This window comes from Ursus americanus, chromosome 22 (assembly GCF_024610735.1).
Source record: "Ursus americanus isolate L20-20 chromosome 22, mUrsAme1.1.p, whole genome shotgun sequence".
NCBI classification, from domain to species: Eukaryota; Metazoa; Chordata; class Mammalia; order Carnivora; family Ursidae; genus Ursus; species Ursus americanus.
The window spans coordinates 46,750,238-46,766,796 of record NC_142148.1 but is presented as its reverse complement, the minus strand read 5'-3'; the positions used below and the strand labels follow the sequence as shown (position 1 = coordinate 46,766,796).

At 40.0% G+C, this 16,559-nt stretch overlaps 1 long non-coding RNA gene across 1 annotated transcript; it reads left to right on the top strand.

The window, feature by feature from the left end:
• The first annotated feature begins 212 nt into the window (after positions 1 to 212).
• LOC148108077 (uncharacterized) lies at positions 213 to 14,890 on the top strand. Its single transcript, XR_015720976.1, has 2 exons — positions 213 to 3,049; positions 11,364 to 14,890. It is a non-coding gene; the product is annotated as an uncharacterized LOC148108077 (long non-coding RNA).
• Positions 14,891 to 16,559: the final 1,669 nt, after the last annotated feature.

The following is a 16,559-nucleotide window of genomic DNA, read 5'->3' as shown; positions in this document are numbered from 1 at the left end:
CCAAAACCACATCACCAGCATTAAATATAATTTGGACATATAACTTTTGCTCTACCTAGATTTCCAGAAGTCAAGTAAGCTCATGTTATATCTGCTAACAAAATTTGTTAGCAAGAAAGATAGTTTAAGATGATGGCTAACTGTTTAGTGTCTCATGAATTTTTTTTTAATAAAAAAAAAGCTATGCATGATTTTAGAACAGGTAAATTAGATATAAGTAAGATATACGTTTAAAAATGAATTTTTCAACTATGTATATGATATGTCTTCTTAAAAATAGTTTATAAAATATTTTTGGTAACTTGAAACCTTAAAGTTATACTAAGTGAAGTTAAATGGTGGATATTCATCAAATATCTAGATATCTTCCAAGTCAGATAAAATCCTAAAAATTTAAATATTAAACACAAGTTTATCTACTTTTGGCTTTTTACTACAGGATATTCATCAAATATCTAGATATCTTCCAAGTCAGATAAAATCCTAAAAATTTAAATATTAAACACAAGTTTATCTACTTTTGGCTTTTTACTACAAAAGGAAGTAAAGATATTTGGGTCTTTCAGTAAACTTGTCTGATGTCGCACCAAAAAATTTACTATGAGTAAAAATACACTTTCAGAAATCATGAAGTGTATTTATAAATGCTGGTGTAGTGGACAGTCCACAATTGCTTACATCTTTGCTTTCATTAGGAATTAAGAACTATAAGGATCAAGAATTCTAATCAAAACTTTGTAGAAATAATAAGAGTGAAACGAAGGAACTATAGAGGCTGCTTTTAGGCAACAGGCTTGAGCAGTGGAAACCTGAGCAGACAGAAGGGCCCACAGCACCCCTGAGCTGACACCAACAGGCTCAGTAAGCCATAAGGCCCAACCAACCAATGAGCTACTTACAACCAGGCACAGTTCTTAAGATTACCTAAAGGGAATATTCCTTACATCTCCATACTCCCTCACTCTGCCCTATAACTATAGCCCCTCACCACCACCTCATGGTAGATGGTCTCTCCTTTGCTGCCATGCCCACTGCTCCCTGGCTCCCTGGCAGTATATTCAATAAACTTCCACCTCTTTTGTTCTGCCTTGGGTGAATTCTTTCACTGCCCACTCTGCCAGCCCCCACTCACTCCAGACACCCCATAATAACTGTGTGTGAAAAGTAAAGTATGACTTTTTTCTAGAATAAGAAAAAGGAGGAAAAACATAAATGGATATAAAAGGTATGGTAGAAGGTTTGTGGAAAAGAAATCTTGGAAAAAGAAATTTATGTGTGGGCCAGCTGGCAATTGGAATGGATTTACTTTTTAAGGACTGTATCATAAGTACACTGAAGTCTAATCGAATTTGATTCTCTGTTAAAAGGACAGGGTTTATTTGGTGTGTGGGGTTTTTTTGTTTTGTTTTGTTTTGTTTTGTTTTGTTTTGGGGGGGTTTGAGATTATCCGTCTGTTCTTAATAAGAAATTGTAAAAAAAAAATTTTTTTTTCTTTATCCTTCAAGTAATCGGCCTAGAAAACAAAAAACTTGTACCTTACCAAAATAATGTACTGTGATTCATTTCTTTATTAGGTCTTTGATTACTTAAAATCTAGTCTTCTCAATATTAAAAGACGTAAGCTTTTGTTGTTGTTCTTTTTATAGCTACGAAAATTTCTGTATTTCTTCAGTCTTTAATGTCACTTTGATTAAATGGATATGTTTTGTATTGTTTCATGGTGACCTATGATCCTATCTGATCAAGTGTTTTAAAACCTTTTGATATTTTTGACAAACTTCTCAAAAACAAATTCTTTTGGGGGGGTTCTTTTTTTAAATTTAAATTCAATTAATTAACACAGAGTGTATTGTTAGTTTCAGAGGTAGAGTTCAGTGATTCATCAGTGATTACATATTGTGTTCTTAATGCCCATCACCCAGTTACCCCATCCCCCATCCACCTCCCCTCCAGCAATCCTCAGTTTGTTAACTATGATTAAGAGTCTCTTATGGTTTGTCTCTGTCTCTGATTTTGTCTTGTTTTATTTTTCCTTGGTTTGTTTCTTTTAGTAACCAGAATCATGCTGTATGTATTTCTCTTTGTTGTGCTTGTTGGAGATGTTCTCAGCCTAGCACACTCCTTTAATCTATTATATATTCCACAGAATTAGTGTCACTATTTGGGTTGCTTCATTCCGCTTTAGGCACAAACTTGAGCACAGGGGATGGAATTTGAGGGGAAGAGTTTCAGTTTAAATCCTTGTCCATCTGAGGTGAAGGCATGTTGAGCTGGTACTGAGAAGTTGGCAGGCAGTGCATGTTGACTCAGGCAGGAGGGTGTCTGGACTGTGGATTTGGGACTCAAAACAAAAACTAGTTTTTTTTCTGGGAAACTCTATCTCTCCTATTCTGAATGAAAGCCTTGCTGGATAGAGTATTTATGGCTGCAGATATTTTTCCTTTTAGCACTTTGATTATATCATGCTACTCTCTTCTGGCGTGCAAAGTTTTTGCTGAAAAAAATCCTCTGATAGCCTTATGGGGTTTCCCTTGTATGTAACTGCTTTCCTATTTCTTGCTGCTTTCAAAATTCTCTACTTTGACCATCTTATATACTTTGTGTCTTAGTGTAGACTTCTCTGGTTTGGTTTTGTTGGGGGCTTTCTTTGCCTCCTGGATCCGGATTTCTCTTTCCCTCCCTAGATTCAGGAAGTTTTCAGCTATTATTTCTTCAAATAAATCTTTTGCCCCCTTTTCTCACTCTTCTTCTTCTGGGATCCCTATCATGTGACTGTTCTGCTTGACACTGTCACTGAGCACCCGGGTCTATTCTCAGTTTGCATATTTTTTTTTCCCTCTTGTCTGCTTAGCTTGATTACTTTCCATTACTATGTCTTAATCAGGTTGCTGATCCATTCTTCTATTTTTTTCTATGTTTGCTATTTATTCCAGGTGGTCTATTTTTATTTTCATTTAGTGAGTTCATTATCTCTAATTGGTTCTTTTCTAGGTCTCCTATCTCTTTGTGGAGGGTCTCATGGAGGTCCTGCCCTCCTTTCTCAATTCTAGTGAGTATCTCTATAAGCATTACTTTAAATTTGCTATCAGACATATTACTTACCTCCATTTTGTTTAAGTCTCTTGCTATGATTTTGTTCTGCTCTTTCATTTGGGACATATTCCTCTGTCTCCTCATGTTGTCTATTGCTGTGTCTGTTTCTATGTGTTAGGAAAGTCAGCACTTGAAAGTAGTGGCTTTATGAAGAAGACGTCTTGTAGTTCCCCACAGTGCAATTTCTCCTTTTCACCAGAAAATGATACTTCAGAGGTGTCTCCTATGTGTGTTGCTACAGGGGTGTCCTACTGTTGTGTCAGAGCTGTGTTTGCCTTTGGTCCAGCCTGTGATGGCTCTTTGCCTATTGTGGGCAGAGTTTGGTGCCTGTGGTGTTAGTGGGCCAGGGTGGGGCTGCCTTGGGCTTGAGTTGACTAAGACCAGGTGTTTGCCAGAGATGAAGTAGCACCTAGCTGCAGAGAACTTTCCCTGTGTTGTCCCCTGAGAAGTTTTTACTGGTGGGTAGGGCCAGCAGTCAGACCAGCTGCCTGCCCCAGCCCACTGCTGGGGTCACAGTCAGACTGGTGTGTGGTTATCTTCCCTCTCCCTGGAGCAGGACTCACTTTGGAGTGGTGTTGACCCTTGTCTGGGCTGCTTCCACACTGCCAGGCATGTGGCTCTGCTTTAATGGGATCTTACCAAGAGGGTATCAGAGTGGGTGGATCCAGTTTGCTGTGGCCTCTTGTCTATGTCGGGCTGCAGAGAGTCTGTTCTGCCAGTCTTTGGGTCATTTTCTGGGGTTATTTATGCTGATGTCGGTGTTCTCTAGGTGGTCATGTGGCAAGAGGTGAGCCCAGGGTCCTCCTACTCTACCATCTTCCCAGCAGCCTCTCAAAAAACAAATTCTAAAGGAAGACTTTTTGACCTCAAACTAACTATGGGATTTTCTAGAGGATGTTTGGGAACATTTCAAAAGAATTGTTCTCTTGCCTTATAAAAAGAAATCAAATTAATTAGACTTATTTCATATGTTAAATTACGTTGAAAGTATGGTCAAGTGAGAAGTGATGTTTAACCTTCTTAGGTTATATTTGTATATGTTTTAATATAAATGTTCCAGAAATTATATAGAATTCCTAAAAATCTGTCATGGTATAATGTTATTAGTCATAATTCCAGTTATCATCTTAAAATGTTAAATAAAATTTGTGTCAATTGCATTATAAGTAACTCTCGTGAGATCTTTAACCATGGCCATTTTAAAATATTTTACAATTTATAGACAATTATTGTTTTACTTTAAAGTGTTTGCAAAAGCAAGATTCACTGATGGTCCTACGAAGTCCTCTTGACTACTAACACTGCTGCCAAATTACAAGGTGTCAAACCTCCAGTCCATATTTCAAAACTGAAGAAGGGCCCACCTGAAATTTGGTTTTGCACAGATGCTGGAGAGCTCTAAATCAAACTGATGAGGAAGAGATGTAGCCAGTATTGAGGAAGGCTGCTTCCACCTAAGGTGTTGGATTAAGAACATTTTTTTTCCTTTCTTTTTCCCTCTCTGGCCATCCTTTCCTAACTCTTACACCATGAAGATATTTTTCCACCTTTTCTTCTGGCTCTTGCCTGGCAAGATAATGCCATTATTTACATATCTCAGGCTATTGCAAGGTTGGTGGGCGGTGGGGGGGCTTGGTAATCCAACTTCCAAATGATTGTTAGAAATACCATGATGGTAGTGGTTCTGTAGTTGTCACACACTTCTGATTCCCAATGCCTCAGCTTCACTGGGGCACTCAGCTCCCTCTCTATCATGTTAGCCTCCTTAACCCTGGGGGGCCATTTCTTACTGTAAGGGAAAGATCAAGGTCTGTGACCAAAGCTATAACTACCTGGCTCTGAATTACCTACTTGTAGAACAAGAAGGAATTTGTGCAATAATCGATAATATCTACGGTATCTGGATAAACACTTCTGGGAAAGTGGAGACAAAGTTACATGAAATACATAAAGAGGACAACTAACTTAAAGAAATATCCCCTTCTTTGGGATCATTTCTTGACTTACTTAATTCTAGCTGATTTGGTTCATGGAGACCCTGGCTCAGGAGTGATCTTCAAACTAAGGGTATCATTTTACTGGTAATAACTACTACTTTCTCCTTAATACACTGCATTCCCTCAAAAGTTTTAAATGCATGTGGGCAGCCATTGACTGGGTGATAGATGGTCTCCGACCAATGAAACAACAAAAGAAAACAGAAGAATGTAACCAGCTCCAATAATACAACTTGACATCATTTCTTGTGAATATTACACTGAGACCCCCAGAGGCAATGATACCTAAGAGTCACACTAAGGCCAATATTTTTTACAGATTTTTTCTATCATCTATCTATCTATCTATCTATCTATCTATCTATCTATCTATCTATCATCTATCTATCAAGAGAGAGAGCACCAGGAGGGGGAGGGAAAGAGGGAGAGAGAATCTCAAGCAGACTACCCACTGAGCACAGAGCCTGACATAGGGCTCTAGCTCACAACCCTGAGATCATGACCTGAGTCAAAACCAAGAGCTGGACACTTAACCAACTGAGCCACCCAGACATCCCTAAGGGCAATATTTTTTTTAATCAAAACTCTTGAATGGTCAAGAGGATGATCAAAGGTAAAGGGGAGCTGTTGAAATAAATTATTAGGTTCAAGATGGAGCCATTCCTCCTCAGGATGCCACACCAACAAACCTAACTTTCATGTTCCTGTAAAGTCTCCATTTGACAAGAAACACAAAGTGTCCAGTCCAACCTGGGCTTTATTCTTATTTTCTTGTTCCTTGATCTTTCCAAACAAGGTCAGATATGCAACCACAGCCAATCATGCCCTATCTCCATGTTGGTGCTTCTCATGCTATATAAAAGTTTCTCTTAACCAAATTTCTGCAGGAGGAGTGTACTATCACTTGGGTGGCACTGTATTCTCCCAACCCATGGATTGCTTTTCCTCCTATAAAAGACATCACACTTATTACTAAATTGGTTTAGTTTTGTCATTTGACAATCCTATGAATAAAGAAAAAAGACAACCAATGGGAAAGAACATTTGCAAATCATATAGCTAATATGGAATTTGTATCCAGAATATATAAAGAACTATTACAACTCAATAAGAAGACAATTAACCCATTTTTAAATAACTGAATAAACCTCAATTTTAAAAATTAAAAAGTTACCCAATTAAATTAAAAAAAAAAAACCAATTTTTAAAATCCCAAAGGATTTGAATGGACATTTCTCCAAAGAAGATATGCAAATGACAAAGAAGTACCTGGAAAAAATGCTCTCATTAGCTATTACAGAAATGCAAGTCAAAATGAGATATCACTTCACACCCGTTATATGGCTATAGTAAAAAGAAAAATTAAAAACAGACAATAACAAATTAGCAACTGGTATTGCTGGTAGAGATGTAAAATGGTGCAGTTGCTTTGGTAAATAGTTTGGCAGTTCTTCAAAAGGTTAGGCATGTGGTTACCATATCACCCAACAATTCTGCTCTGATACAGACACCCAATATAAATGAAAACATGGCCATACAAAAACTTACAAATGAATGCCTGTAGCAGTGTTATTCATAAAATTGAAAAAAAAAAAAGAAAGAGAGAGAGACAGAAACATATATCTGTTAATTGATGAATGAGTAAAGAAAATGAAATATATCTATATAATGGGTCATGGTTGGGCAAAATAAAAATTAAAGTACTGATACATGTTACAACATGGAAGAATCTTGAAAACATTGTGGTATCCAATAAAGTCAGCAACAAAAAGACCACATATTGTGTGATTTCATTCATTTTAAATGGCTAGAAGGGGCAAATTTATAAAGACAAATGTAGGGGCTCCTGGGTGGCTCAGTTGGTTAAGTGTCTGCCTTTGGCTCAGGTCGTGATCCCAGGGTGCTGGGATCGAGCCCTGCATTGGGCTCCCTGCTCTGCGGGGAGCCTGCTTCTCCTTCTCCCTCATTTGTGCTCTTTAGCTCTCTGTCTCTCAAATAAATAAATAAAATCTCTAAAACAATAAAATAAAAAATAAATAAATAAAGTCAAAATGTAGACTAGTGGTTGCCTAGGGCTGGGGGCAACAGTAGGGGGGGTTGGCAGCAGAGAGGTGGAAAGGGGATAATGAAAATGTTCTAAAGTTAGATTGTGGAGATATTTGCACAATTCTGTTAATATACTAAAAAACACTGAATTACACACATTAAAAGTCTGAATAGTGTTGTATGTGAATTATATCTGAATAAAGCTATTTAACAAAATCCATCCCAAAGCTCCATTTATCCAAGCCAAAAGTTTACTCTGTGCTCTCTTTCCCATTTTAAGTAATTTCTGGCCACATTGTCCAATCAAGCCTCAACAAAATTAAGCAAGTACAATTAAACGATTGTACTCTAATTATAAGCCAACAGAGAAATTTCCCACCACATCCCACCCTCATTATCTCATTCTCAGGAAAAATTGAAGTTCAAGACTAATTCCCCTTGCAAGTTGAACTTCTACTTAACAGTTAAAATCCAAAGGAATTAAAGCCCAGGCAGAATTCTCTTGTTCTTGTGTGAGTTTAAAAATCCAAAATTTTAAGTTAAGGTTTATAAACTGTCCTTCCCAAATTTATATTCAGCTCAGACTCAGCCAGAATCTGAGCCATTGAGATTTCCAGTCTCAGTGCCTGGGTGAAGTCCAACTTTCTGCAGCAGATGGAGCCTAATTCTCAGTATGATTGGGTGTAGGGTTTTCAAAACAGCAATTCCCAAAGTGGGGTTCTTGGATTAGCTGCAGCAGTAGGAACTGCAGCCAGGAATTTGTTAGCAATGCAAATTCTTAGGGTCCACCCCAGCCCTGCTGATTCAGAAACTCTGGGGGAGGGTCCAATAATCTGTGTGTTAATAAACTGTGTTAGGCAACCTCCTGGATGGCCCTTATGATCTCCTTATCCTGGCCTTCAGGCCCTTGTATAATCAGTCCCCTTCCCCTGAGCACGGGCTGATCTTAGTAACTAGTTTGTAATGAAAAGCCTTCAGCAGAAGCGAAGAGATGTCACTGGCAAACCTAGTCTGTATGGTCTAGAAAGACTGTGGCTTCCATCTTGGGCACTCTCTGGCTCTCCCTCTCTCAGATCACTAGTTGCTGTGATGTAAGGACACTCAGGCAGCCTGTGGAGACACTCACATGATGAGGAACCAAGTTTCGCTGGCAGCCCTGTGGGGGAGCTTGGGGGCAGTTCCCCACCCGCCATCACCAGGCAGGCCTCCATCAGAGACCACATCTCTGGCCAAGAGCTCGGCTGTAACCTCATAGAGACCCTGAGCTAGAGACACCCAATTAAGTCATGTATTGCATTCCTGATCCGTGGAAACTTAGATACTCAATGCTTATTGTCTTAAGCTTGGAAGTTTTGCAGTAATTTGTTACATAGAAATATGTAACCAATGTATATATCATTATGTAATTGGGTGATTCTGACACAGGCTAAAGTTGGAGAAGCACTGCTTTCACTTCAGGAATGGTCGGTCACCAACTGAAGCAGAATGTCTCACTCTTGCCCTTGTCTTTTAGCAAGGATCAGGTAAATTTTTGGTGGCTTTACCTGCTTCTCAGGTTGGTCACTAAACTTTCCTAACTCCGGTGGGGCTTGTTATTTGCCAGAATGAGTGCCTCCCTTTCTTGCCTTTTCTTTCTCCTTGCTTTCAGACCCCTCTCAATTCCTGTTCTTACACTACATTTTGCCTGAGGGGTACCCTATGGAAGGATATAAATCCGTAACTGCTAGTTTATCAAGATTGTCTGCTATTGAAGCAAGTCTTGTCCATTCTCCCTTCCTGAGATGGATAAGTTGCATCTAAGGAGACATTTCCCATCACGATGTCCACTAACCCCACCCAGCTGCTTGTAGTGAGTGTATCCTGTCTCAGCCACACCCTCCCTTAGTTTCCCGCAGTTCATTAAGCACACTCCCCTGCAGCGGAATCAAACCTGTATTTCTACCTATTGTGTCCACATCACCTGGAAACACAGCAAGGGAGCTCTGATGAGTTTAGGTTGGAGAACTTGATCAGCAAATCTGACCTAGGTGTGGTCCTTACCCCTGCTGTCCACAGAATCACCCAAGAACGTTGAACACATGCTGATCCCCAGGCCCTCACCCAGACTGCTGAAGTCACAGTCCTCAGGTGACTCTCACAGTTTTAGGGTGCAGTCTCTCAACTACTCTTGCTGTGGGTATTCTTTGTGCACCCCCCCCCCCAGTAGTTTTCAAATCTTCCCTCTCCTCTAACGGTGTCATTCCAGTCTGTCCTGAGACCTCTGTTCTCTTCATCTGTCGGACGCCTTTGGCTCTGGCCACTGTTTCTAATTCAATAATAGCATATGTTTCCCTCAACTTTTTAGTTCCCTCTTCAAGAGCAATTGGATCTGTATTAGTCCCCATCTCCTTATCCTGGCCTTCAAATCCACTTTGCGCTTCATGTCAGTCTCATTGGTCCAGGTACTTAAATTCCTAGGAAATACTCTTCCTTTAACTAAATTAGTGGGTATATCACTTACTGTTCTCCAGATAAACAGAGTCAATAAGATCTATGTTTATATATAAAGAAATTTATTTTAAGTAATTAGCTCATGTGACTATAGGGTCTAGTAAGTCTGAAGTTTGTCAGGCAGGCCGGCAGCCTGAAAACTCAGGAAGAATTTACGTTATTATCTTAAGCCAGAATTCCTTCTTCTCCTGCAAACCTAATTTTGTTGGATGAGGCTCATCTGACATTGTCAAAGGTGATCTCTTTTACTTAAAGTCAGCTAACCGCAGATGTAAATCATATCTATAAAAATACCTTTACAGGAACATTTAGACTAGGGTTTGACTAAACTACTGGGCACCACAACCTTAGTCTAGTAGATACATAAAATTTAACATTACTGTTGATTTTCTTCCTTTTTGTTCTCATTCTTCCTCTGTTCTTGGTTTGAAAGCTAATCTGAAGAATGTTTTCCAAAACACTTCTGTTCTTGCTTTCATTTCTAAAGAAATCTCATTCTAGGAACAGAATGTTCCAAACACAGGCCTTCTAGTGGCATTCCTGGCCTTTAGTTTTACAATGATATCACTGAGAAGATTAAAAAAAAAATTATAATTAGAGCAAGGATTGCAGTGACATCTGCAAGATGTCTGTTTTGTGCAATAATACAGGTTAAAAATTGTGTGAAGACACTCACCTGGGCCCAAGTTCGCCTTTCAGAACCAGTGTTATGGCTGTACTGGTCCTTGTGGTTCTTATAATGATGGCAAGATGCCCTCAGTAATAAAGATCAGAAATATGTAGAAAACCGTAGAGACTCAACAACAACTATCAGAACAAATAAATAAACTCAGCAAAGTCACAAAATGCAAAATCAACACACAAAAATCTGTTGCATTTCTATACACCAATACTGAACTATTCGAAAGAGAAATTTTAAAAATCTCATTGGCAAGAATACCAAAAAGAATAAAATAGAAATAAACCTAACCAAGGAGGTGAAAGACATGTACACTGAAAACTATAAAATACTAGTGAAAGAAATGAAAGCAGAAACAAATAAATGGAAAACCTTCCATGTTCATGGATTGGAAGAATTAGTATTGTTTAAAAGTCCATATTACCCAAGGAGTTTACAGGTCCAATGTAATCCCTATCAAAATCCCAAATACATTTTTACAGAAATAGAAAAAACAATCCTGAAATTCCTAAGGAACCACTAAAGATCCCTAACAGGCAAAGTAATTTTGAATAAGAAGAACAAAGTGAGGGTATATACAGGAGTTTCTGTACCATGTTTATGGCTTCCTTGTAAGTTTCAAAATATATCAAATAAAAGGTTAAGGGGGAATAAAGATCAGTGAGAGTAGTTTATGACCCTCAGGGATCCACATCCCTTCTGCCCACACCTTCAGCCAGTCCTGACTCACTGGGCCACACCCCGCTGCAAGGGGACTAGGAGCTGGTGTCCAGGCAGATGGTCATGTGCCAAGTCACAGTTCAAGACTCCTATTGTTAAAGAGAATGGATATAATATAGAAAGAGTGAGCAAATGGACATAATTGTTATTCACATAAATAAAATATGTATGAGTGTCTCTGGTTTCTATATCCTATAAGTTACACTTTGCTGTACATGAAATTAAACTGAACTGACCTTACATGAATGCAAAATGTGCCATCACCCTTATATTTGACTTAGAATCAAGGATGGAATCTGCACCTCCGTGAAATATCTTCCTGTTCTTGTCTGTCTTAGATCCACTGCCTTGGGATATGCACAGCCTTCTGAGAGCAATCTCTTTTCAGACATCTTTCCTCATGCCTCCTCCCACCTGACAGTATCCTGCTGATGCCCCCTGCCCTCCAGCCCAACTAAGCAGAGCCCAATAGGGAGCAGCTGGCAGAAAAGTGCTGCAGAGGCTCAGTACCAGCATCACAGCATATTGGAAGTGGACCTTTGTGGCCAAGAGGCAGAAGTTGCTGACAATTGGAAAATGCAGTTGCAGCCCCTTATTCAAGATACATTTCTAAAATTGTTATTTTTCCCCTTTCCATATGTTCATCTGTTTCTTTTCTTAAATTCCACATATGAGTGAAATCATATGGTATTTGTCTTTCTCTGACTGACTTATTTCACTTAGCATAATATACTCTAGCTCCATCCATGTCATTGCAAATGACAAGATTTCATTCTTTTTGATGGCTGAATAATATTCCACTGTATATACATATATCCCCTCTTCTTTATCCATTCATCAGTTGATGGACATTCAGGCTCTTTCCAAAGTTTGACTCTTGTTGATAATGCTGCTATAAAAATCAGGGTGCATGTACCCCTTTGAATCTGTATCTTTGTGTCCTTTGTGTAAATACCTAGTAATGCAATTGCTGGATCATATGGTAGTTCTATTTTTAACTTTTTGAGGAACCTCCATACTGTTTTCCAGAGTGACTGCTCTAGTTTGCTTTCCCGCCAACACTGCAAGAGGGTTCTCCTTTCTCCCCATCCTCACCAACATCTGTTGTTTCTTGTGCTGTTAATTTTAGCCATTGTGACAGGTATGAGGTGGTATCTCATCATAGTTTTGATTTGTGTTTCATTGATGATGAGTAACGTTAAACATCTTTTCATGTCTGTTAGCCATCTGGATATCTTCTTTGGAGAAGTGTCTATTCATGTCTTCTGCCCATTTCTTAACTGGATTATTTGTTTTTTGGGTGTTGAGTTTGATAAGTTCTTTATAAATTTTGGATACTGACCCTATATCAGATATATCATTTGCAAAAAACTTCTCCCATTCCATAGGCTGCCTTTTAGTTTTGTTGATTGTTTGCTGTGCAGGAGAAAAAGAGAGAGAGAGAGAGAAAACATAAGAGACTTTTTTTTAATAATAATTTTTTATTATGTTATGCTAGTCACATATAGTACATCCCAAGTTTTTGATATAAAGTTCCATGATTCATTACCTGCGTATAACACCCAGGGCAACATGCAATATGTGCCCTCCTTACTACCCATCACCAGCCTATCCCAATCCCCCACCCCCTCCCCTCTAAAGCCCACAGTTTGTTTCCAAGAGTCCACAGTCTCTCATGGTTCATTCCCCCTTCTGTTTAACCCCCATCCTTCTTCCCTTCTCCTACTGATCTTCCTACTTCTTATGTTGCATAAATGAGTGAAACCATATGATAATTGTCTTTCTCTGCTTGACTTATTTCACTTAGCATTATCTCCTCCAGTCCCGTCCATGTCGCTACAAATGTTGAGAAATCATACTTTTTGATGGCTGAGTAATATTCCATTCTGACGTAATTCTGATATTTTTGCATTTGTATGTGAGAAATTTCTTCGCCCTGGCCACTTTCAATACTGTATCCTTGGATCTAATATTTGCGAATTGCACTATGATGTGAGGTGGCATAGGGTTTTCGTGGTTGACCTTGGGAGGGGTCCACTCTGCCTCTTGGACACGAATGCTTGTTTCCTTTGCTAGATTAGGGAAGTTTAGCTACAATTTGTTCAAATATCTCTTCTAGACCTCTCTCTTTCTCCACCCCCTCGGGGATGCCGATGATTCTGACATTGGAACATTTCATTGAGTCAGTAATCTCCCGTAATCTACATTCTTGAGATTGGATTTTTTTTTTGAGCCAAGTCTCTGTTTTAACTTTCTCTTCTACCATCCCATCCTCCAATTCACTAATTCATCCTTCTGCCTCATTTACCCTGGCTGTCAGAGCATCTAGTTTTGACTGCATTTGATTCATAGCATTTTTAATTTCTCCAGATTCTCTCTCATTTCCGCCCTTAGAGATGCTCTATTCTCGTTAATATTTTCGTTAATATTTTTTTCAAGTCTACACATCATCTTGACCATTGTTATTCTGAACTCCATTTCTGACAATTTGGTTATATCCATATCCATCAGTTCTGTGGCAGAGGCCACAGACTCATTATCTTGTCTTTGCTGGGGTGGATTTCTCCTTCTCATCATTCTGATGAGGAGAGGTTGCAGGGTTGTCCAGAGCCCAAATTATTGACGGGGACCCAGGCAGTGTGCACTTGTTTTATAGGGACCTTAGGGATGTGGGCTTCTTGATTTTTCAGCCTGCCTTCTGGGGGAGGGGCCTGCTGCGCTGATATTCAGGCAACCCTTTTGGGTAGAGTCGCCCTGTCCCTTGCGAGGGGGATGGAGATTGGCACAATGTGAGCCGAAATTTCTGGCTTTTGTTCTCTGGTGGCTTTCCCTGGCGGTTTTCTGTGGCTCTTCCGAAAGTCAGAGCAGCAGTGGCTGTATCCTAGCCTCTGTCTCAGAACAGAGAGATCGCAGTCAGCTCTCCAATGAGCTCTCTTGGCCTCTTTAACTCTGTTTCTGTTGGTGCTGCTAAAAACCCTGCAGTGTCCCAGGTTGTGCACCCCACAGCCGGCGTCCCAGTCCTCACTTCCAGGGCCTGCACGTCTCTGTCCTTTGTGTTTCTAACACCGCCAGCTGCCCCCCAGTTCTCGCGCGCGTGCTCCTGAGCTCTCTGTTTCATTGTGGTTCGTGCGCACTCTGGAGTGCCGGTTTTCAGTCTGGTTGCGCACGGTCCCGAGCTCCCAGGATCAGTCCGGTTCCAGTGAGTGCTCCAGAGCTCTGGTTGTCAGTCAGGTCGCGCAAGTGCTCCCAAGCTCTCAGTTTCAGTCTAGTTCGTGTGAGCACTCCGGAGCTCTGGTTTTCAGTCTGGTCGCATGCGTGTTCCCAGGCTCACAGTCTCATTCTGCTCTCTCGCGGGTGCCGGTCTGCGAGTCTGGCCTGCTCCCCAGTGCAGGTGGCTACCGCTTCCTGTCGCCCAAGCGTGGGGGCTCCCTCCCCCTTCCATTTATCTTCTGATACCTGTGCGCGGATTCACAGCTCCCTGCTTTGTACCTCAAAACTCAGCTCTGGAGATGTTCATTTGTAGAGCTCCAGGTGTATCTTCCTATGTCTCAGGCTGATTCTGTGGGTTTTCAGGATGGTCTGGTACCTATCCAGCTCGACTCAGGGGACCAGCTGAAAAAGGGGACCCCTACTCCTCTGCCATCTTAACTCCCCCTCCTAGAGGTAGGCCAAAACTTTTTTCATTAAACATGACTTTGTTGTTTTGGTAGAACTGCGTTCAAATTTAACTGCTGGAAATTTAGTGTCTGAATCAAGATAAAGTTGGTACTACAGAGCATCTTATTAATAATTTTTATATTGGTTACCTTTGAAACAATACTACTTTGGATACATTTGATTAAATAAAATATATTATTAAAATTAAGCTCATCTGATTCTTTTTACTTTTGAAAATGTAGCTCCAAGGTAATTTGAAATTACACACATGACTCACATATATCTATTAGACAGGTGGTGGTCAATGTGGTAATGCGTTTCAAAATACTTCAGTATAAACAGTGGGAAGTGTGTGCATTCACAAAGATAAACTCTTCACAATCTAAAAACAGTTGTGAATGTTCAGTACTCCATCAGAAATCTCCATCACAAGGTGATTCATTGGAATCAGAAGTCACTAATTAGCAAAATGGCAGACAAGTTAACATCTGCCATTATTGAAACCAGCACCAGAAGGTTTAATCAGCAAAAAAGCTGATAGAATTTACTTTTTTGTGTGTGGAAATCATAATAAGGTTTGGCTGAAGAAAATTTGCACAGACTTGACCACCCTTGGATAAATGAGGCAAGCCCAGGAACCCCCAGCATCTTGGGTCAATGCTCAAAGTGGATGACTGTGCTGGCTGTGTGACACTCCACTTCCTGGTGGTCCCCATGCTGAGCCAAGCCCAGAGAAGGCCAGTCTAATTCACAGAATGTCTTCATCCTGGAGTCACCCTCTCAAGCAAACACCAGCTGGAGAATGGAGACTGAGCTACAGGGAGAGTCCACAGGACTGTCTGGTGCCTGCACATTAATAATGTGTGAGCGTTTGAAAATGTTGTATCTGAGGATTATTTCTATAACTGGGTGACAAGGTTGGGAGGAAGGGAAGATTGTGTAGCCCTCTCTTAGCTTTAATTGGGAAGGATTACTGATATAGACCAAAAGAACTTACTTTTACTGAATGACCAAATTCACTTACATTATTTCAGTACATTCCCACTTGAAGGCAACAAGGCTAGGATAACTAAGTGGTTATAGCATGCCATGTGCTGCTATAGCCATACATGTTTTTTCCCTCTCTCCTTCCTGTCCTCTCAACCTACCTCTTTTTTTGTTTTCAATTTACCTTCTTTCTCTTCTCCTTTCTTTGTCACAAATCACCTTCTTTCCCTAATTTCCTCATTTCTATTAATGGAACCATCCTCTTCCTTACTACACACAATGAAAACTGCATTAACTCCTCTTTCTTCTCTCCTCCCCACCCCCGCCAACAACATTAAGACAATTTCCAAGATTGAATCAGTAATCAAAAACTTCCCAACAAAGAAAAGCCCAGGAACAAATGACATTCACCTTTCAGTAGGTGAATAGATAAATATGCCGGGTACATCCACATAACAGAATATTATGTATTGCTAAAAGGAAATGAGCTATCAAGCCATAAAAAAGTCATAGGGAAAACTTAAATGCATATGAGTAAGTGAAAGAAACCAATCTGAAAGGGCTACAAACTGGGATTCCAACTAGATGACATTCTGGAAAAAGCAAAACTATAAAGGCAAGAAAAAGATTAGTGTTTCCAGGGATTAAGGAGGAAACAGGAATAAGAAGGCAGAGCATAGAGGATTTTTAGGGCAGTGAAACTACAATATGTGATACCGTAATGGTGGATACACATCATGCATTTGTCCAAACTCAGAATGAAACTGTGGACTATGTGGGATCATCATGTGTCCATGTAGGCTCATCAGTTGTAAAAAAATGAACCACTCCGGTGGGGGTGTTGATAATATGGGAGGCACATGTGTGGTGGCAGAGGGTAAATGGGAAAT